Consider the following 23,967-nt stretch of genomic DNA (forward strand, 5'->3'; position numbering starts at 1 on the left):
AATTATCACAGCACTAATTTAGAGTGTTTTTATTATCAACCTTTTGCAACATTCAAGTTTACGTCTTTAAAGGAGGCTGGAATTGGATTTAAAAAAAAATAATATATTTCTGGACCAAAATATGATAAAGGCAGTAATGCGTCAGCATTTCTTTGAAGAGATTTTGTTCTTCCATTTAAAAGAAGGAATATTTGAGGCAAGCATTCTCCACAATAACAGCAACAAAGTTAGTTTTGAAATATCCTGCTCTCTGTTGGAAAAGTTATGATGGAGGGTTTACTTGCCAGCTCTTCTGTACACCCACATTCCTCATCTATGCAGGGAATTTCATTGTTGTCAGTAGAAATGCAGGCTTGAGCCCAGATTAACACCTGAAGAGGATACTAGAGGGCTTTTCAAAGAAGTGTCATTTACATTTTGGAAATGTGAGAAGGCTTTCTGCCTAAATTGACACTGAAGATTCAGTTAGGGTGTGGAGGGCAAAAGGTTGGAAGCAGCTGGAAAATGCTAACAGAATCCTGTTTATGAACATATCACTGTGTCTTTAGTCAGTAACACTATCCTTAAGATCCACAGCACCGAGCACACTTTTAAAGGTTTTATTTCTGCCACTCCGTGAATGGAGACAATGAGATGAATTAATAAAAACAAGTGTGTGGACCATCTTCTTTCATACTTGTCATCCACTTGGTGGTCTGTCATCTGAGACACAGGAAACTATTTCCATATAATAGAGGAGATGTACACTGAGTTTCCTGGCACATGACCTAGGAGTTCCTGCTTGTCACTGAGTTTTCCAGGGCACTGTTGTGCAACTGTTGTACCACAGAACTGGATCATAAAATATTCCCCCTGCTCCATTTATCTTCTCTCTGGAGGAAAGTCTGAGGATGCCACCAAGAACCAGAGTGACCATCAGATTAGAGGGCTTGGGTTTTTTAATCTCCCAGGAGGTTCATACCTGCAGCAGAATCATAATCTTGAACACTCTTTAGAAACACAGCAGCCAAAGGCAGCAGTGGTTACAAGCCAGGAATCCAGGGATCAGAGACAGCTGTAGAAACCCACCAGGATTCTTGAGATGGGTCCAAAAGAGCTGCTGACTCCATCTTTTTTGGAGGTTTTGTGCTGAAAGAGCTTTACACCAATCTCAGGTACAGTAAAAGATCCACTCAATGTGACTGACACTCAATCTTGATTGAGTCCTCAAGCTGGGACTGAGCAAGGGTCCACCTTGGCTGCTATTCTACTTCTGGCTTTCTCTGGCCAAGGAAGTTTAGACACAAACATAACAATGGCACATGTTAAGAGAGCTCTTTCCCTGAAACTTTTATCATGTGTTATTTAAGAAATTATTATAATCATAATAATAAAAGTTAACAAATAATTCTAGTCCTCAGAGATAATACCTCAAGGGTTATCTTATGTTCCTGAGCCACAGTCAGGCTGTGACTGAATAGCCAATTTAGTCAAACCTCATGAAATTTTCTTGTCTGAACAGGAATGAAAGACTAAGTTGGTTGATTTCTTTCTCCTTGGCTCGGAGACCTCATCCTGAGACAACCACAGTGATAAGGGCTTCCACTCTGGTCACTCAGCCCAACACCTGAGTCAAGGTTTTCCTTTGGCCAACTGAGTTCCCCAACTACCTTTCAGGGGTAAGTGGTGGGTTGGCTCCCTAGCCTGGTTCCTTTCTTATCCCATTCCATGTTTTCTCCTGTGAATGAAATCCAGATGTAGGTGAGAGCTGAATCCAAGCTCCTTGTCATGGCCCTACTCACACTCATGCTCCCAAGCAAGTTCACTGTTTTCTTCTGGTCCAAATTTCAAGCTTTCCCCATAAAGCAACTTCACTTAGGGTAATCAAACTGCATTTGCAAGCCATGAGAAAGGTCAGTGACACGTATGAAAAAAGCTATTTTTGAATGTCTGACTCCACACTTTATCTCTTGAAATTCCCCTCATGGCTTTCAATGGATCCAATCAAACTCCTGTTGATTTCCTCAAGAATTGGATCAAGCCTTCTGTGGTGCTTGCCAAAAAAAAAAGCAGAATGCAGTCAAATGTGCATATCAGGAGAGCTGCACTAAAACCTGGTTAGATGAAAATGTGGTTCTACTCTGAAGACTGTCTCTATCAGTGCAGTTGTGCCTTTCCTTGGCTGACTCTTAATCATTTCCTTATAATCAATGCCAAGATTAATATTTAAAAATTTAGACTTTTTTTTTCATGTGCTCCAGCCCTCTAAAATCAACCTGAGATTAAGATAGGAAGCAGGGTCTTGTGGTTAAGACTAGCATTCACTCCCATTTCTGCCACAAACACCCACGACTGACCTTCAGCAAGTTGCTAAGGGAGTTATTTTCAAAAGCACTCATCTTTGGCTTGACTCTAAGAGTTAAATGGAAACAGAAATTTGCATTAAGGGGAAGACAGATAGGTCAGACCTAAATGTCACAGAATAAACTGTTTTCCTTCTTCATTTTCTTCCATTTAGTAGTATTAATCCTTATTCATCAAGTCCTTTAAAAGTGATTTCTTCAGCATGGAAGGACGCTCCTACACAGGGACTGTACAGTGTCTAGGCTGATAAAGCCTCTTGATTAAGTCCTCAAGATGGGACTGGAGCAAGATCCACCAGTCCAGAACAGACAGAAGCTATTCTGCTTCTGACTTTGTGTCTGGCCAAGGAAGTTTAGACACAAACAATGAGCATGTTAAGAGAGCTCCTTCCTTCGAACCTTTATCAATATGTTATGCAAGGAATTATTATAACCATCATAATAAAAGTTAACAAATAATTCAGTCTAATCCCAAAAACAGAATCTAGTTTACATGCTCCTGTCTATATTAAGAGGGAAAAGAGAGTTTCTCATAATATGACTAAACGTGTTTGCTAAATAAGTTACAATTTTCCAGTCATATATGAACTGTCATAAAATATTGAGGAGTTAATATACTCCAACTATATCCTTCAGTACCACTGGTTTAAAACATGTCCTTGGGAAAATCACTTCTCTTAGCAAATCCATTTTCTTCTTTCCATCTTTCCCAGCATCTAGATAGCTGTGAGGACTTTGGGGTGGTGACTGGCTTTCCATTATTGTTCCTGCAAAGCTTCCCAGTGCGGTCCCTGGTCTTGAAAGGCATTTCCAGATGCAATTGCAGTGCAAACAAAGAGATGATTACTCTGAATGTATTCTACATAAAGCAATTGTAAGAAAACCTTCTATCTAGAAGAAGTCATCACGGGCACTAAAAAAAAATGGATATACTTCTGTTATAACCAACTTGGAGGAAATCCATTAAAAAATTAGATGTCCTTTTCTGTTTTAAGTTTACCAAGAATTGGAACTAAACACATGCCATGTGAAGAAATCCCTTTCTCCCTCCAGCCATCACACTGAACTGAAATAAAACAGATGTGCTCAAATAAAAAAATCTGTGCTTACTTGTTATTTTTTTCCTTGCCCTTATTACCAACACATATGACTTGCACTAGTACAGGTAAAAGCAAGGAATATTCTTCAGAAGTTTCACATTGCTGTATTCTGCCAATACCTGCTGTGATTCCATTTCTGTAAATAATGGGTTTCTTGTGTTGTATCGTCAGATCTCAGCTGTGCAAAAGCCAAACTCAAAACTCAGACATTCTTAGAGATTTTAAAAAAAAAACCTCCTAAAAAACAAACTGCCAAATCCAAAACAAATACCTAAAAATTCAACCAGAGATTACTATTTTCAAGATTTGTGGTCACATAATGCTTGTTTGTATGAAGACAAAAATGCATGTATTTAAAAAGTATCAGTTTTGATATAGGAATATGAAGTATTTTTTAAAGCTTCATTCAAATATCCTTTCAGAAATAAGTTCTCAGGATGGGGTTTCATAGTTTCACCATTACATTAAGAAAAATAAGTTGTTTGTAGAACACTACGCAGTTCATAAGTTACCAGTTATAAACTAATCCTCGATATCCAGTCCAAATCCTAAGGGAGGCTTCAAGGCAGCCACTTCTTTTTGGCAATACAGTGATGAAAGATATATTGTTGAAAACCATAAAGCCTTGGGAAAAAATTTAGAAACTATCTACACAGGAATGAAACGCTGAGAGCTTGGCTCATCAGCTGGGGCTTTCTGGAGAAGGAGGGGCTGCAAATATTTTTGTACAGGTTAGCTAAGCAGTCTTGAAAACAAAGAGAAATGTTGTATGTGAATTATTAGAATGGTTTTCTTGTGTATCACAGAGGTTTGCTTCCCAGGGATCAGTGGGTAAAGATTAGGTGTTAAAAGAGTATAAACTGTCCTTTTGCAAGTTGTTCAGAAACATTATTACCCCAAACGAAGATTGTATCCAGAAAACATACATATAGGTGTATGTTTACAAATTCCAGGGAACTTGTATTAGCAAGGATGGCCCATCCCTTGCATATTTGGTTGTGTACAAACAGCACATGGGTGACACTGCACAAGCACCCGTTGTCCCTTACTGTGCCAGTCTAGGTGAACACAGAGGAATATTGGTTTTCCAGGGCACAGAATATTAACAGAGGGTTGCACCAGAACCAGCTGCCTGGTTTCTTATTGAGGCAGAGCTCTAGCCAAAATAAAGCCTGCAGGATTTAGGGATGCAGCTAGATGCTTCCTTCCACATCAACTCTAGGAGAAGCCAAGGCATTTTAATGAGAATATTTGACTGGGCACATAAGGCATTTTATAAACCAGTAAAAGCTTTCCAGACATAAAGAACAGTAGTAAAACAAGGTGTTCTAAAACTTTTGTGCTGAATGAAAAAGTCTTAATTGCCTTCTCTGATGCTAGGAAATAACTCCCTGGAAAAGCTTGTGACGCCCTTCACACAAGGCCACGGAGTCATCGGGGCCTTAGTCAGCCTAAGCCTCTCCTTTTTCCCAAACCTTTGCACATCTGTTTGGTTACCCGCAAACGGGGTCACTGCTTTGTGGGGTCACTGCTGTAGGCTGTCTACAGGAGGGTCTACAGCCACTGCTGAGGACAGCATGGCACACAGTGTATGGAATTGGTCTCCAGAGTAGCTCTCAGGCGCGAGTCTCCCAACACAGACCTCTGTGCCTGAGCAAATCCCATCAGGAGATGCACCATGGACAGGCCTAAACTCAGGTCAGCTGAGCTCCAGTGGCCTTATTTCCAAGCAGAGCAGACTAAACCAATGTGCCCTTCATAAGGATGTTCCCACTGTGGCTGGAGGCTTCTGGGTGCTGCTGTAATGTGAATGGTCAGATAAACTGAGACTGACACCCAGGCGTTGAATATAAATACTGGAAGTGACATGACAATTTCGTCATGTTAACACCTCAGCTAGGCATCAGAAGAAAAGAAACCAGAATCCTGGAGCTGAGCAGTCCCAGAAGCTGGTGAACCTGGAATCAGATCTGAAGTTTATGGCAGTGTGGGTTCTGTACACAACTTACTTATACAAGATGATTTATTTTTAATTGCAGACTAATTCATGGAAAGACTTCAGAAACCATTTGATTTTTTTTGACAAAATCCTGGTCCCACTGAAGCCAGTGACAAATTGCCCATGACTTCAATGGGACCATGCTTTAAGGCTTTGTTCCACCCGTCTCAATACAATAACACTTTTGGAAACTTTTGGTTGTTACTGAAAAGAGACATTATTAACAGAAGAATCTTCTGTTTATTAACAGAAGAATCTTCTGTTCATCAAATAATTGTACTGAGGAAAGTTTGATATAGTTCAGTGGCCACATCCTTCTGAACACGCACTCAGTGGCAGTTTGAAACATATGTTTTTTATAAATGTCTCATTCAGAAACAAAGACTGACACTAAACCCCAAAAGCTTTGATATTTATATAAATTTCTAAATGGTTGCACTGGAAAGTACATTTCAATTAATGTGTCACAGAGCATCACATTTGTTTTAAAGTTTGCCAACTGAACTGCCTCTGTAGCTCTGTGCAAGTAGTTTGGGTTTTCTCTAAATCTGTGGTATACAAAAGAGTGCTTCCACAAGTGCTCTCTAACAAGTGGAGGTTTTTTTTAGGTCAACTTATTTCCCTCAGATCCAGAACATGCAATAACATTAGTATTATTTTCACCCTATTACCTATTTCAAGGATATGTCAATATTCCCTCTTGGGTTTTATATGAGCACTTTATTCCAGTAAAACCCTTTAGTTAGACTTTATATATATTACTACTAACCAAACACAACTTTGCCCATTTGTGTGTTGGCTTTTTTGTTTCTTATGTACTCTGCTGCCGCCTCTAGGACAACACTGTAAAACTAGGTTTTGTTCTATGGCAAGCAGTGATTAAAGTTACTTCTGTACTATGGGAGAAAAATGAGACAGTTCTAGCTGGATTTTTTGCTAATCTTGGAAACTGAAATGAAAGAGTGATAGCAAGGTTCAGGTTCAGTTAAAGAAAAACAGGTCTTCCCAGCAAAGACACAATAGTCTTATTTTAATTCACAACTTTCCTAGATTTAGTGAATCTATTCAGCTCTTGGTTCTGTGAGTAAATAAAACTCTCTTTAAAACTTACCTAACTTTCAATTTTTCCACAGATTTAAGAGTCAAGTGGATTAGTGTGTATAGAATGCCCCTTAAGTGTCAGAAACTGCCTGTGAGCTGGGAACCAGACAATGCACTTTGGTTCTAAACCTTTTGCTGTTCTAGGAATACATCAAAGTGCATTGACCAGCTCGCATCCCAAAGGGCGCTTATATTCATGGAGAGATTACAGCCTATTTCTTGGTATTGATTGGACTGGACTGGGGGTTGGTAATATCAGAGAGGAAGAATGGCTGTCCTTGAGCAAGAGCAAAACAACCTGTGTCACCCCATGCTCCTGTCACCAGGAGCCTGCACAGGTGACCTGGAGCAGATCTTGATAGGCAGAAATCAGTGCTTAACATGGGCAGAAATCAATGGTTAACATGTGCCTTTGCCAGTGTATCTTTCCTGGCAGGTGTCAGTAATTCGAGCACTCTGGAGACCTAAGATAAAGAGAATTGGATAAACAGTTAGGGAAACCTATACAAAGGTCAATTTGGACTTGGAATTAGCTAGCAGAGAGCTCATGCTACACATGCAATTCTCATTTCTCTGAAGTATTTAAATAAAATAACTACCACTCCTGAGAAAAGCCCCTTTGTGCTTGAGATTGTCATCTCCATGGCCCCAGCTGGCTGCAGAAGGGCTTCACTTGCCTGCTTGGCTGCTCTAGGCTAGCAGGACACATTCATAGCAATGTGACCTTTTTTATCAGTTTCCACAAACAAGAGGGATTTTGCCTTCATATTATAACACATAATTGGCCAAATGATATGCAAAACTTACTAAGAGGGATAAAACCCCCTCTGCTTACTGCTTTTTGGAGACTTCTTTTTCAAAGATGTAAATCTACTAAATTCACATTCAAGCTTGAGTTGACACTCCTGTCTCACTTCCCCCAAACTCATAGCCAGCTACAGCTCCTGCAAAATGCTATTATCATATTAATACACCCTCGTAATATTGATTCCTCAGCAAAAAACACCCACTAATTAGTAAAAATGACTGAAATGGAAACACATGTATGTATAGTTCCTTTCACCTACTTCTGCTTCACTCACCAGTCCTTTTGCCCTTCAGATGCTGATATTTCCTTGTCTCCATCAGTGCTCTTTGCAGCCCATCTGCCTGGACTCCCAAATCCACCTCAAGGTCCCAAGTGCTCCTCTTGTTCTATGTACCTGCCACTGCCACTTTTGTTCACTAGATAGGGAGATATATTTTTTTCTATTAACTGTTTGATCCTGGATGTTAGCTGACCTCAATTAGGCTGTGGCCAAAGCCTATGGAAGGAATATCATGAACTGAACCAAACCTCCATGATCCATGGGGTTTTGGGTCAGTCTCTAATAGACTCACAAGGCCAGCATGCCTTGTCCATGTGGGAAACAAGTTAAAATATTGACTATTCCACCTAAAATGAAGGTCTTGGTGAAGACAGTGAGTGTTTTGCTGTTGAATTTGCTTAGGCCAAAATCCCATTTTCCTCAACTTCCTACAGGCAAGACATGCATTTATTGTACAGAAAGCAGGATTACTGAGTTGTTGCTGTAACTAGGATTTCCCCATAGAAAACAAATCATCTATTGAATCCAACTTCCCTCAACATTAAAACCAGAAGCATATATAAATCATATGAGCTGAAAGCGTGTGGAACCCCTTCAATATTTTTTTCCTTATTCAACAAATATTTCCTATGTACTTTATTCTTATTTGATAAATGTTAACTCTGTTTATTTAAAACTGCATAAATAAATTGCAACCATCAGAGAATGATTATGAAAAGTCATGCCAGAACTTGGTGTCTTACAGTTGCTCCAAAATAAGAGATAGCTTATGGTGCTATGTTTTGTTTCCTTTTTCATTATTATTTTAAAGGAGGCAATTATTTCTGAAGTCATATGGAAAAAGTTTGATTAAAAGTATATTTATACAAATGAATATATTCCCAAATAATGATCCCATCTGAATAGGGGCAAGTCTTTTTTGGTTTGGATGTTTTATTTATTTATTTTAAAATTAAGGATTGTTCCTTCAGAGTTTTCCCATTATACTAAATAGTAATATATGAGCAGCATGAAAAATGAAAGCTGGCAGAAGAAGTTGAAGAAAAAGAAATCTCCATAGGAGTCTGGATACAGAACTACAATTGCTGTAAGTGATGAATGCAAAACAGCACTCTTTTCAATTGCTAGTCTTTGAAAAATATAATGGAGAAGAACATCTTAAAATGTTTCATGCATAAAACATACATTTTCTCTTATTTAAAAACTATTTAAAAATCGAGGCTTTAGGCATCTTATTACACTTTTACCTACTGATAATAATTATAAGTATTACTCCATTTTTATGCAAATATTTTAAAGAAACTTAATATTATAAAGAAACTGAATATTTTTAGCAATGGAAATGCACAGCAAGAAAAAAGTCACCTCCAGCACTATTCCCAAATCTATCACAGGAAGGAGCAACCCAATGGTCTCTTTCAACACGTGAAGAAGGAAAGACATATAACAAGCAGAGGAGGCAAATAGGAGCCAGGATTCTTTGGTCAGATTTTGTTCATTCATTTTTGAAATGGGAATAGAAACAACTTGTGTCCCCTGGGTATTGCTAAAGACTTAATTATGTTTTTTTTAATGATGTTTCAATTATACTTGCATGGAACGATAGCTGCATATTGCCACACACACACAATTATTCGTTTGTAGTCTAGTAACACATATCCAGTGTAGTCTTATCCTTTGAGAAATTATAGACCCCACCCTACAGACATTACAAAAATAATAATAATTCACTATTGTTTAAAAGTAAGATAATCATATATACCAGATGGGCAATTTGTAGGAAGGTATTTTTTGCTTTTGTGCAGGAACACTTGGATTTGTACGTACATACAGGCTAGTTTTTGCCAAGTGCCAGTAGATGGAGCTAAAGAATACAGGCACCTTTGCAGGTTTGGGGGGTCAATAGAAGGGAGAATGTTCCCTTCTGCTTTGTAATTTGTACCCAGATGTGAGTGCAGTTCAGATGCCATTGAATCTGAACCTGAAATGTAGCCCTGATTACACTGCCAGGTTTGCTCTTGGCTCCCAGCTGCACTGGAGCATCAGCTCTGACAGGTAGTGGTTGGTCACTGCACACCCTGCAAGGCTCCTGGTATCTTCATCCTTCTTTGGCTGCCATAGTCCTCTCCCACAGCCCATCCAGACATCTACTCCAAGGTAGGAACTGGGTACACAAAGAAAGAAATACAAGGTGCTAAACCTGGACTAAATCCAGACAGGCCGGGAGGGAGAGGGGAGGAATAAGACCAAGGGGGATGACAACTCCCATCATGGAGCCTCACAGTATTCAGACACCCTGAATGTCTATGGTATAAACATGATTTCATTACCTGGGATTTGCTCAAAAAAAGTCCAAGCAAAACCTGAGGGGAAAAAAATTCCATGGAAAAAAACTTTGGGGTTAACTTTGGGGTTGGATATACTGCTTCAAAAACTTTATTTAAAAATTTAGTTCTTTACAGCTAATTTTGTCAAGAGATCCCTAAATTCTGGTTTGATTACCACTGAGCAACAACATGCTCACCTAATGTTGCCTCATTCCTTGGTGATGACTAGAAAGTTCATCGCTTCTCAAACATAAATATTCTATGAAGCTTTTAGGTCAATACACCTCAATAAATCAAGAAAACTGATATCTAATACATGAGTTCTAGAACTGTGCAGGGTAGCAACCTCCCTCCCTCCCTTTCTTTGGGTGCTGTTATCCTTCTGCTCTCATAACGTCCACACTGGACAAAAAGTTCTGGGACATTCTTCAAAGGAAAAACCTGAACTGAAACCCCTGTCATTCAAAGGTAGAGTTTCACGTGTAATTGCGGTTTCTCCTTTTCTTTTAATTTTCTGCATTTAATATTCATAAACAGAGAATACTTCTAGAAGAGAGCAGGGGTATGACTGCTGAATTGAGATATTGTTCACTCAGTGAATTCTTCCTTTACAAAGACAAGTGCATTCGAAATTATTTTAGAAGTAATGTGCTGAAACTCTGTTTTTCACAGCTTTCAAGATCTGGCTCAACAACATCTTCCAGCAGAAGCTGTTTCTTGAGTTTTATATGTACCAGCAACTTCCCCCACTGCAATCAGTGACACACTTCAGACTTTAAAAAGATACTTTTCTCCAAGTCTTCTTACTCATGTTAGGTTCCCCTTGCCACAATAAGAGAAATTTAGTAGAGCAAGGAAGACAAAATTTCTCCACATCTCAGAGCACTGCTGGTGGCTGGGGACTGAATTAGAGGCCCCATTGGAGCAACAGTGGCACTCAGAGCTTGGGGGCCTGCAGAGCTGTCTCAGTGCAGCTGGGAGCAGACTGGAGCCAGGTCTCAGTTGCCTGAGGTTGTTAAAACAAAACCAATGCTCATTTTCATTTTTGCTCGGGGTGATTTGCTTTACCTTTATGCATCCTCTCGGAGATAAATAAATGCATGCAAACTGCTTGCCCTTGTCCCCCCGGTGAAGGTTTCTGCCCCTGGAGTCAGACTGTGGCCATGCACAAATTAATGTGACATCCAGCACAACTGAAAGGAAGGAAGTCAGCATCTGCACAGTGGGGAGTGTGAGGATGTGGTGTGGGTAGCAAGGAGCCTCCATCAGACCCACAAATGATTCTGATAGCTGTGAAGAGAGCTTCCCATCCAAGCAGTTCTTCCCTTCTCATCATCCTTTGTGCCTACCTGAAGTGTCTGCCTGCTCAGCCACACAAATTGTTTGTGTCTCACCTGGCAGCAAGAAGCTTAAGTGGAGAAATTTTTAACAGGCATTTTTAGACGAATTGCTGGAGGACTTTGGGGGTAAAGTCCCCTGGCATTAGCTGCATGAAAGTTGCTGTTGCTGCTCCATACACTGCTATGTGCTGACCCAGCAGATTGCTTTTCACAGAATGAATAAACCAAGAGTTTATTTATGGCTACATAAATACATATAAACTTCAGTGGCTTTAAACCAGGCCATCAGTAACTGCTAAAGGAGGAAATGGCAACTTTTTCAAAAAGGCAAATCCTAAGCCATGTAGGTCTTTAAAGGCCAAAGCCTAGTGTGAGAACCGCAGACCATTAGGACAGAGCTTTGGGAGCAACAGGTGCTAAAAGATGAGGGGATGGCACATCAAGGGCAGTACCTGTTTACTAAGTGGCATAACTTGTTTGTCAATTAGGATTGCAACCTAGTACCATTTCCACATTTTCCTCTTGGTACCAAAAATTAAAAAGAAAAGAATGAAAAAGAGAAGGTTGGGTCAACAGTATCTTTTCTTCTATGTAGATGTTCCTTGCAGCCCTCTCCCTGTGAATGTATATTAAGAAATGCTTTTCCCCTTGCCATAGTAATGCCTCAAAGAGATAATTAAGTGACATCCTGGTAACTGCTTATGACTACAGAGGAAGATTTTTTGAATGCTGGCACATGGTGCACACTTTACTATGGCAATTGTGCAAGCTCAGATTTATTGGGATGGTTAGTCATATCAGTCCAAAGACTGTCACATCCCGTTTTCACTAGTGTCATGTAATTAATCTTCCCTTGACTTAGAGTCAGACCTCATCATTCTAAATACCATAATAGATTTTTAAATGAGAACATTAATAACAAGGTCTCTCTATTATTTACCTTGGCTGGAGTAATGAAAGCCAAAAAGGAGATGGCTACTCCCAAGGGCAGGGGAGGAGAGGCGTGAGAAGGAAATGAAGGTTGCTGACCTTCCTGTAGAAGAACCCAGGGAAAGAGTATGATTTGCAGAGCTTCAGTTCATCACTGAAAAAGAGGTTGTTGTTGTAATTTCTATTAAGTACTTTGGAAACACTCCCACATGATGGTGATGAGGGCCATAGGCACACTTAGATAGCTCTATTAAACAATAAAAGCATAAAGGTATAATATGCTACTCTCATTTAAAATTAAGAGAGCTACGTTGAAATGGAAGGTTTTCTACCAGTAATCAGACAAAATTGTGTATTTAAATTCAACAATATAAGAATGCTGAGCAGGTTCTTTGCAAATCAGCTTCAGTTTTTGGGTTGTATTACAAGAGTTTAAGTAAAAAGCCAAAGGCAACGATTTCATCTGAACAGACCTCAGTAAGCTGGGAGAGTATAAAATGCTTTAAATTCCATGCCTGTATCCTTACTCTTTCTGAGATGTATGTAAAATACAGATATTTCTATAGATATGGGAACACAGTACACAAGGCAATGAAATTGTGACACCTCATTCACATACCAAATAAGAACAGAAGCAGCACAATATTAATCAGCTTCATGACAAGCACTGTGAAGAGAGTAAAATGGTGGAAAAAACACAACCTTATATAAAGTACAGGGTTAAAACTGAAATCTCATGTTACTCTTCTGCCTCTACATTCCATTAAAATGAAAGGCCTAATAAGAAATGCATTTCAGAGTTCAGCCGCAATTATCCAAACTCTACAGAGGGCATGGAGTGAATGCAGATTACCACAATTTCAAGAAATCAATGGATTTTTCAGGGAAAAACAGAAGGGTTGTCACAACTAGAGCTTAGATTCTGTTACTGCTGGAGAAAGTTGTTTTCTGAAAGGCTTCAAACCCACTCCAGAATGTGCAATGGGAAGCAGAGAGGATCAGGTATCTTCCACCAAAGATTACATTTTTTGGTACTTCACTGCCCTTTACTACCCAAGGTCGTGTCTCCAGCTGGAAGCACAGGACCCCAAGCCAGGTTTGTTCGTATGTTAGTGGGGGTTGAATTATCCTCCGTGTGAGCAGTGGCTGAACACCAGGGATGAAATCCTACTGGAGAAGATTATAGAAAAAGTTGAATCACACCAGGGTGAGTATCCACAACTGTAAATTGAAATTGTCAGAAATACTACTCAAGGGCTGAGATCCATGGAGGGCAGGTGCCCGCCACACAATAGAAAGCTATTCCTTGCTTCTCATTAACAGCTCAAAGGAAAATGTCCCTGAAAGTCTATAGAAATATATGATAGAAATTGGCCACGAAGAGCTTACAGTGCAAATGATAGAGGGGAACAAAAATTCTGATAAACAGAATGAAGCCCAGCACACAAGGAAGTGCTCTGAATAGTCACTGGCAAGGAAGATGTGGGAATACAGGCACTGCAGTCGTATTCTGAGATACCTGAAGTCTCCAAGTAGCACAAGAGATTTAGAAAATGTTTGCAGGACAGTATGCTGGTTTTGGTTACTTTTTACAGGGGAATTCTCCAGACAAGGTAGAAAATACCTGAATGTTTTATTGTTGCACACGTCCTTACAACCTCTCTATTTTTGTTTTGTTTTCATGCCATCTCTTTTAATAACAATGGCAGCAGTACCACAGCTGGGAGAATCAGAAAAGGTGACAGGAAATATGGTCAGTCAGAATGACACTTTACTTTTATTATTTCAAATGACGAATTTGATTTCAGAGCTTTTGGGGGGTACTATTCTTAATTTATAACAAAAGATGTTGAAATTGATGAATAGCATAGATCACTGTATTTCAGAATGGCACCTTGAAATGTTAAAAGCATTAATCTAAAATGATATACTATATCCAGAAACTGAAATGCTTTAGTTTGACTTTTCTTCCTTCTAAAAATTCATTGAATGGAATGCACTACAGGACAATACAGGTTTCTAAAAGTTTCTTGTCTCAAATGTCATATAATTTCAAAGTTATTTCCCTTTTGTCCTGTAACTTGCAAACAGCAATTAACAGAACCAGATTTTTATAATCATATAGTTATCATTATGATATCAATTTCTATAGCATATTTTGTCTGATGATTCCTATACCACTTTGCAAATTAAAACATGGTATAGTCAAGCGTACTGCCAGTTCATGACAAGAGCAAAAGGAAAGGGGCATCTTGCTGAAAACAGCTATTTGGTTTCATGTTTGCTGACCAGAATGAAGAAGAATCCATGAAACAGAATGAAAGAAATGAACAAAATGGTCAGGACAGGACTGTCTAGGATCACTGTTTGATTACCCCAGGCTCTGTATGGATAGAATATATTGATAGGAAGAGAAAAATTAACTCCCATCTTCTTTTAACAGCATCCAAACACCTTTGTTAATCTCAGGGATAACTGTATGAGATACACATACCTCAAGGGACACAAACTGTCCTAAGGAATTTCCAGTTTGAATAGACATGACAGTCAGAGAGTAGGAAAGGAGGAAAATTATCATATCCAGTCATAGATAAGGTTTTGAAGCACCTACAGATTATGTGCAGTCCTTATCACTGGAGGGAGATTAGGGATATTTTAGCTCTGTCCTTCAAGACTAACATCCCCCAACAGTATATATCAAGTAGCAACAACCTTGAAGACACTCAAATGTACAGTATTGTGTTCTTGCATGCCTCTTTCCTGCTACTCTGTACAAAAGTTTTGCACCCTGTTCTTTGGGCTTTTTCAGCAGAAAAAGTGGGTGGCAAAGCCTAGAGCAAGAAGCAGAAGGAGTGGACTTGTAATAGTGATTTAATGAATGCCAAAAGTGATCCCTTACCTACAAGAGCTGATTTATCATGCCAACAAAACCAGAAGTGACTGTAGCTGTGGTACAGCTCGGAGGCTGCAAAAACGATCTTTTTGCCAAATTCCCCAAAGAGAAAAGGGAAAAGAGCAGCTCTGTTTAACGGATCATGATAAGTCACAATTGTCACTACTGCATTTCAGGGCAACATGCTTTATTTAGCTCTTTAACCTTGGGCGATTTGTTATCAGCACAGTCGAGAATAGTTTGTATTCATTAGGAGACTTGTTTATTTTGTAACATAATCCTTTTCTTTGTTAACATAAAGCACAGCGGATGAAGCACTGGAAGGACAGTTCATCCAGGTCTGCAATGTTGTTCCATAAAAAAAAAGGTCTCTTGATAAATGATTTCCAGGATTAGATTTTATGGGTTAGATTCATAAGAAATTTCAGTCTTGTTCCCATATGTTACTTACATAATATAAAATATGCAAAAGATACTTAAAATGCAATGCCTGGTCATTTAGTAAGTGCTCCCTTCTCTCATTTTTCTGGGAAGTATAAGAGATGTTTGTATATTTTGTGGATTTATTAAGCTTGGAAAAATATTTTTAGCATGTCAATTTTTTCCTGTAATTTGAACCCAGATTTTTACTTACATTCCCTAAGGATTATTTTATAAAAAAGCCAAAACCAAAACCAAACCCTGCTTTTTCTCCTCTCTTATCCTGCTCACACCCAGTTTCAGGAAAGCCTTCAGCACATAAACGAGAGAGAAAATTATACTAGAACAGGTGGCTGCTCTTTGACTACATTGGTCTTGTGTTTCCATTAGTGGCTTGCAATTCCTGCTTCCATCCTTAGGCCCTCAGGTCAACAGCAGAGAGAAAAAGAGAAAACTCACACAAATTTGATATTCTCCCCAAAAATTCCAGCTTTTCTGAGCTTCAAGGTAGACCGGAAGAAGTGAAAGTATGCAAAAGGTTTCTAGTCATCTCGAAAATGTATATTTAGATTACTTCTTCAGCCTGCCCTTGAGGGGACACATTTATCAAGCAAGTAGAAAATGTCTCTTCGGACAAACTAGATGTAATACCAATGGGAAACATCAGAAGCACTGTCTGTCAGTAGCATTGCGCTGGCTAGTGCTTGGGGCCAGGTTAGTGAAGGAACGTAGACTCTTAGAGATATGTGATCATGGGGACTTAATGCAGCTTCAAAGACAGAGAACCTAGTTTCCTTGTTAAGCACTCAAATGTCTTTTAAAACTGGTGTTGTCCTCATTGGCATTAATCCAGTAGAGAAATGGATATTTTTTTCTGTCGCTTTCTTGATGTGGCTCTTTCACGTTAGCAAAGGAGATCAAGAGTGGCTGTTTTTCTGTGCAGGCCTTTGCCCTCCCTCTTACCTATGCAGAGGAGATAGTTCATTTATATTTCAACACCTTTCCCATGTTTGGAGATTATCAGACATTTGTTCTCTGAGCAGAAGTAAGGACAGACCAAGAAACCACCAGCACAGGCTACTGAGCTCATTTTAGGTGAAATAAGAAAGAAGTTTCTGTGTGAAAAAAAATCTGCAATGTTCATATTAAAGCTGAACTTCTGAACTTGAAGTGCTCATGTTAGGAATATCTTGTTCACCTATTCCTCTCCAGGAATGTTTTCCATAAAGCTTTATGATGGAACACATAGTAAACAGAAACAATCTTCTTCATTCACAATCATTTAATCATGCTCACAGCACATACTTCCTCCCAGCTGCACTCTAGATTTTGCGTTTCTCTCCCTACCATCCACTGAACAGATAAATTTAGGAAAGCTTTAGTGTGTTTCTTCTGCATCTGAAAGAGGTGAAACAAAGTAATTTCTGTTTCAGAAACAAAAATACCTCATGTATAGTCAGGATATTGAGTCTTTTTCAAAAAAGGAAATGTAGGATTCTACTGACAGGTTTAAGTGGCTTTTTTTATACTGAAGAAACAATGATATAGCTCTTTGCCTTATAGATCAATATGCACAGCTTGTACTACAAGAGTATTAGGTAAATTTCCTAAAAGCTGGTTGGTTTAAACTGAGTATGGAGTATGTAGCTCACAACTGGCTGTTTTCAGGACAGACACGGAGAGGCTGTACGAGACCAGAAGTTTGTTTCAACCATTATTCTACGTAAAAAGAACTCTGATTCCAGCAGGATTTGGTTTCCACAAGAGTAGCCATCTGGAGCTATAACCACACTTAAGGATCTCTGGAATCGCCTTGTGGGTATTCTTTGTGCTTCTGGAAACGCAATGCCATTGAGAGGTTTCATGAACTTTTGTTCTTCAATGGAGAGCATAGCTGTGGTTGATGGAGGGCTAGCGGGCCCAAAGGGTGGGTTAAGCATGGTAGCTTCTCTAGCTGGCGGCACACAAGAGAGTATTATGTCTTGCCTATGTGTGTGCTTGCTGCTGACTCCTGACACTGGACAGAGATCTTCTGACAAGGAGCACTGGCCCACTGCCAGGGCCTTTCTCGAGGCTGAAACACACATCTCTGGGACGCTAGAGAGATCTTTAACCACTCTGCCTCAGGAGCAAGAGAGCCACTTTTCACAGAGCATCCTACACTTATCTCTGGGACAAAAGGACACATAGTCTCTAAGTAGAATGATTTATACTCTGCACATAAAGAACTGTGGTAAAAACCTGGCTTTCTGCTAGGATGGCATCCACTCCTGAATTTATCCAAGCCCAGTATTGTTTCCATTAGGTAAACCTCTAGCTTTGGCATCATTTAACAAAGAACAACTTGAGAATGAAAATTCACTTTGCATTGGAACTTGGCATGTTCACTGTTATGCCTAGGAGCCAACTTCCCTCTTCTCCATGTGTATTGAATAGACTGATCTGGTTTCAAGCAACAGGGATCCAAATGGGTCAGTGTTTATTTATAAATCTGAGTTCTTCTCCCTCTTATATGTAATACCGTGTTTGTTCCAGGTCATGGCTTTTTTTCAGAGTGCCTACAAATTAGCAATTATCCTTAATTCCACCACTTCCTAAGGACTCAAGCTTTTGTTGGGTTTTGTTTTTGTTTTTTTTTTCTCACAATGGTACCTCTAAAATTGAAAAAAAAAAGACTCTGCTACGTATTTGAAAGAATAAGATACTGTGGATATTTTTATATTCTACTGATTTCTAGATGGAAAAAAATTTGAATTTAAAAGTCTCCTCTTCAAAATTAGTTTTTGTGTCATGAAGCATGCCTGGCAATCATTAAGTATAGAATGAGAGAATTATTTAAGCCAGCGAGCTTGGCAAAACCTATAGAACCTTCTTTCTGTTATGATTCTGCCTATATTTAGCATTACATACCATAGCATTTTTAAAAAACACCTTATTTTTCTCCATATTTGGAAGTGTGTTCAATGTCTCCTCATGTCAGAGAAGAGCTACACACTTTCCAGCATCCTTACTTTGTACATCTGCTATAGCACAACGACTGCTAGGCAGTTTAGGCAGAGTAAAACCAATATCTGGGGAAAGAATCAGGCCATCTGACTATGTGAAAAGCCAACAGGCAGCTCCAGCAAAGCCCAGGGTTTCCAAGAGGTTTCAGGTTTCCTGTGGATAGGTGCAGCAATGTGGGTGGGAAGTCTGGTCTTCCCAGAAAGTGCTGGCCTTGTACCACCAAGCCACAGCTCAGAGCATCACAGCCCTTAGCTCCAATTCCATATATGAGAGAGCTCTTGTGAAAAAAACTCAACCAACCAAAAAAAAGCAGTCCAGGTCACTCTCAATAGATAACATGAGTACAGGACTGCCTCTTATGAGGACATGTCCTGTCTTATGTCCTCCTCTTATGAGGACATTCAGAGAAGCCAAACAAATACATAAAATTATTGCTGGAATTGAATTACTGACTCATTGAAGGGCATTCTTCCCTCTAAGACAGTTAAAGCAACATGCAAGTTCAAGGAAGGAGATAATGAGATCAGGGAGTGATAATGCACATCAGATTAAGTGTGGTTAAGGGAAAATGAAGAAACCAAAAAAGAAAATCCAACAGAAATCTGGGCTGCATGACAAAGGCAACAGCTTCTTTTCTTATACATAGATGAAGCTGCTTTTAGGATATTGTGTATGACTTGAGGCCTGACTGATATGGAGAGAATGATCAGAAACTTCTTTCTGTTAAACCTCAAGAATTATTTCCCTGAAGGTCTTGAGGGGATGAGAAAAATAAGTCCAAGTGTTTGAAATTAAAGACAGTTCGGTCAAATCTTACCTCTTTTCTTACTGTTCCTCTGTCTTTTCTTTGGGACTCAACAACATCTTGTGCTAGGCACTTCCAATGCAGCAGTCGCAGAGATCACATATTGTGAGAGGATTTAAGATGTAAGGTTTGGATATCCCCTATATCTCAATTCCCAAAGCCCTCAAAAATCAAAGGAGTCCTTAACATAACTGATAGCATTGAAATGTAGAGTGAGTTCAACTTGGAATCTTCCACCACCATCTCTAGATTCAGCTACTGTTATGAAGGCACAAAGTCTACCTCTATCACAAATAAAAAGAAGTAAAAAGAGTGAGAATTTTTTTCCCTCTGAAACATCTGAAATGTTTATTTCTTGGAGGAAAGAGAGGAAGGAAAAAGAAAGGAGTTTGGGAGTGTGCTTTTGTAAGAAAGCATTGCAAAATGAGCCAAGCAAGAGCTGCCCATCACCTCCCGGCTGTTACAGCTTGGTGTCCCTCCTGCCCTTCTCTCTCAGTGAACCTCTTTCCCAAGAGACCCCACAGTGCCTATCATGTATTAGGTCAAAAGAAAAAATATGGATAGTAATGGCCCATAAAGAGCACAGAGGCATGAAGCATCCAAACCACATCTGCCTCAAAATACTACTATGGCTCACGCAGATATTTGATTGTATCAAACTGCTTTCAATTCAATATTTGAATTCAATGCATTTAGAGTTTTAGATGTGGGTCAGTTGGATTAGGAATGATACATTTTATAAAAGTTCCCCGCACTGAAAACTTAAAAGACACAATACTAAGAGTTTTCCCCCAGCTAGAATTATCAATTTTGTGAAAGTTGAGTGTTGCCAGAAGGTTTTTGAGAGCTTGTCAGTCATAAAACAGAAAACAAAAGATCATATAACCGTACCAACAAAGAGGTCCAAGACACAATTATTAGGGCTACTGACCTCTTCTTCACCCTTTGCCTGCTAAGGGGGAGATGAATGCCACTTACTGCATTAAAGGGAGAGGTCAGGCTGTACTTGGCCTGAGAACAGAGCAATCAGGACATCATCTGCATTGAAAGTTGTGAAAAGAAACCAAAACCAGTAAAGCTGAAGTAACAGCTTGAAAGTTATAATGAGACTGAAGATGAACAATCAATGCAAAGCATCTGTTTTTTCCTCTGCTACAGGGCTGATTTCTGCTTTACTGGCTATCCCAGGCCCTCTTTTTCCTAGTTCACTGCTTTGATTTCTTCTGCTGCTTTCCACTAATTTTGGTTGTGCAAAGCCCTATCAGCAAATGAGCAAAGGTTGCCTTAAACTGAGGTGAAATATCAGATTTTCCTCTGTACAAAAACTGGTAGTAAGTTTGACTTCAACATGTTTAACTGCTTTGCAAAACTGCACCCTAAGAAAGGAAATACAGACAAGAGAGGAGTATTTTAACAGTGATCTGGCCCCTGGATCCACCATTCTTTAGTAGCTCCTCCAATAAACATTCATCTGGTGTGATGTGTGCCCCCAGAGCTAAATATCAAGAGAACAAGCCGTGCTGTGCTGGCTTATTGGAACTGTGATAGTTCAGCAGAGAATGGGAATCCACATGGACAGAATCTTGCTGACCTGGTCCCAGCTCCTCCTGCTTAAACTGCTCTGGGGACATTTTTACGCTGACAGTGTCTGTACTAGTTTTCATTTGACTGCCATAATCTCTTCCCCAGTGGATAAGCTATGGCACAAGGGAAATGAATTTTTCCTGTGTGTGGCCGTCTGACACTAAGACACAGATGTTTGAGTAGTTGGGGTTCCCTCCACTTTTCCTCTTCCCCCTCTCATCTCCATCTTATTTGCATTAATTTGGCTAGAATTAGAGTTCACTTTGTTTAATCACTCAGAACACTGGTGGCAGGTGAGTGCAGCTGTCATTTCAGAACATGACAATTCACTCCCACAATATAAAATAAAAATTATTTAGAAAAATTAAAATTAATACACCCAGCATCTCCCAAGGAATGGTCCCAAACAGAAAGTCCACTCAATGCCCTGTGAATATCTGCTGTCAAACACCCCTCCACACCTCCAACCATCAGGCAAGAAGAAGCTGAGATGTCATCTTACAGAACTGTCTTGTAAACCTCTTCTACCATTTTTTTTTGGTGATGGTGATGACTTTGCTGGGGAAGAGGGAACAGGTCTTCTACTTATTTTATTTTTCAGTGTTTATGAAGATTTTTGCTCTTTTTATATATGTGATAAACAGACCTTTTGACTTCTGCAGCTATTCTGCAACAAATGAAATGCAAAATCTCTTTTGGCAGGCAGTCACTTTGGATTTTCTGATATCTATTAGCACTCCTGAATTTCAGAACAGTCTCACCCCAGTTAGTTTAGCATATGCTAAGCAAAACTTTCCTGCATGGTGTTTTTTTGCCTATCATTTGTCATCTGCAAATAGAGCAAGAAAGAATCAACTTCCTAAGAACAGCGGTTTGTTCTGTAGAGAGAGCAGCATTGCTAAAAATACATGGCAATAAGGAAATGAAGTATAGCCTAATAATCTGGGCTGGGAATCTCTCCAATTTTAATGATGCCTTCACCAGCCCCTTTCTGCAACCCTCGGATATCTGAGAAACCCAGTGAAAGCTGTGAGGCACCACACCTGAACAGGGAACTGGCACCTGTCTTCACCCCTGTGTGTTGTGCATTTGAACTGATGTTGCTCAAAGTGGGCTTGGGGAGAGCCCAACATGATCAGCTCCTGGGAATTAAAACAATGGGCTTTTTGCACTTCGTAATTCTTGCTTGTTTTAACTACAAGCAGACTAAACTGCCGTGATGAAGAGATGCTCCCAGGGTCCAGAGAGAGTGAAGTCACCACAGTTCTGGAGGCGTGGCAGGCACAGCACCGAGTCCTTCAGGAGTTCCCCCAAGGACACTGCACTCCTAAACTGCTCTGCAGAGAGCTAAATTTGCATGTCACAGGCCAGAAGTTTGTCTTCACTCCCAATATGTAAAGTAAGGATAATACTATTTATCCCACGGGAAAGTTCCAAGGGCTTAGGTAATGTGCATACATGGCTTTCGAAATATAATCCACTCTAAGGTCAGCCCTTTGTTTGTCTGGGGGGGGCTGCGTTTGCTGTGTGCTCGCTTCAGAGGGAGCTCTGGGGTCACCCGAGAGGTGACCATTCCCTCACCCAGAGCCACCCCGTTATCAGCTAATAATGGGAAGACAATCGAATCGGTTACACCGGTGAGATAACGTGCATTTGATGAATAGCTGTGTACCGCGCAACATCATCCATCCCAGCCTATCAGAGCACAGAGGAACGCGGTGAATTAGCTCCATGCTGAAAATGAATGGTTGGTCGCGGCACCCTGATAAGGTGAGGCGCACATCCCGGCGATTAGCTGGGTCGGTACTAAGGAACATTAGGAATTCACTTCTGCTGCTCTGATTGGTAATTAAGTGACTCGTCTACTGGCCGACAGTCCTGTATGCTTCCCCAGGCAGTTGTTAGTTCTTCGGAAACCACTCCTGACAAAACGAGGTTTGCCCTTGGTACACAGATAATGAGACTCAGCTTGACAGGTGTGGCGCGATTAGAGCGCCGCTACGCGCGGCTCTTCCCGCTATAGCCACTCGCGGTAAACACACTCATTACAACCCGCCGGTCCCCGGAGGCAAAGCATGTTTGACATTATTAATTGGCTTTTCTGTATAAGGAGTCAAATAGATGAAAAGGTTTATCAAGCTGAAATAATTAATTTTGCCTGAATTCGCTGACAGTTCAGTTCTCCCGCAAAAGACCGTTTTAAGGGTTTGGTTTCTTTCTTCCCCCCCCCCCTTTTTTTTTTCTGAATTTCAAAGTTCAAAAGACATAATAGTGGCAAAAGTGGAGCTTTTTAGTAAATTATAATTAAAGGGAATTTAATTAATTTAGACCTGAGAAAAGGGTGTGTGCGGGGGGGAACTCCTATCTTTGTCTATACAGAGGTCTAGATGGTAGAACATATCATGGCTTAATAATGCATTAATTTTAATCTAATCAAAGTATAGTAAAAGAGGTAATTATGTTTAAAAATTATCATGCTCCAATATTGGTATATTTAAACACTTAATACTTACACTGCTTTCAGTTAGCAAAAGTTGTAATTGTTGCACTCAAATTTAGCTTATTTAATGATAGGGCTTATATTCATGAAGTTAATTGAATAAATCATTGTAATAACTCATGGTGAAACTATGATTATCTATTGGGTTCTAATTTTGCTTTCAAAGGGAGAAAAAAAAGCCCTCAGAAATTATTTTTCCTGGTTTCTCTCCCCAAAAGGCAGTAGATATTCTCCTCAAAAAAGCTTGAAGCTAGGATTTGATTTAAAAAACCTAAAACATACTTCTCATATACTTTTCAAATTACATACTCTGCAGTTTATTCAGCCTTTTCAAAACATGCCAGTGTAACTTAGCAAATGTTTTAAACCTTCCACATTAAAACATTCAGATAAATATTGTGTAATTATGGGTATCGGTCTGTCTAGAAGCCCTTCTGTACCAATGAAAATATTCCCTTTATAAGTCCAAAGGATCAAGATTTGAAAGTTCAGAAAAGTTCCTCTAATATGCAAAGAAAAAAAGAAATAGAAA

The sequence above is a fragment of the Lepidothrix coronata genome, unplaced genomic scaffold (assembly GCF_001604755.1).
Source record: "Lepidothrix coronata isolate B3197 unplaced genomic scaffold, Lepidothrix_coronata-1.0 Scaffold86, whole genome shotgun sequence".
NCBI classification, from domain to species: domain Eukaryota; kingdom Metazoa; phylum Chordata; class Aves; order Passeriformes; family Pipridae; genus Lepidothrix; species Lepidothrix coronata.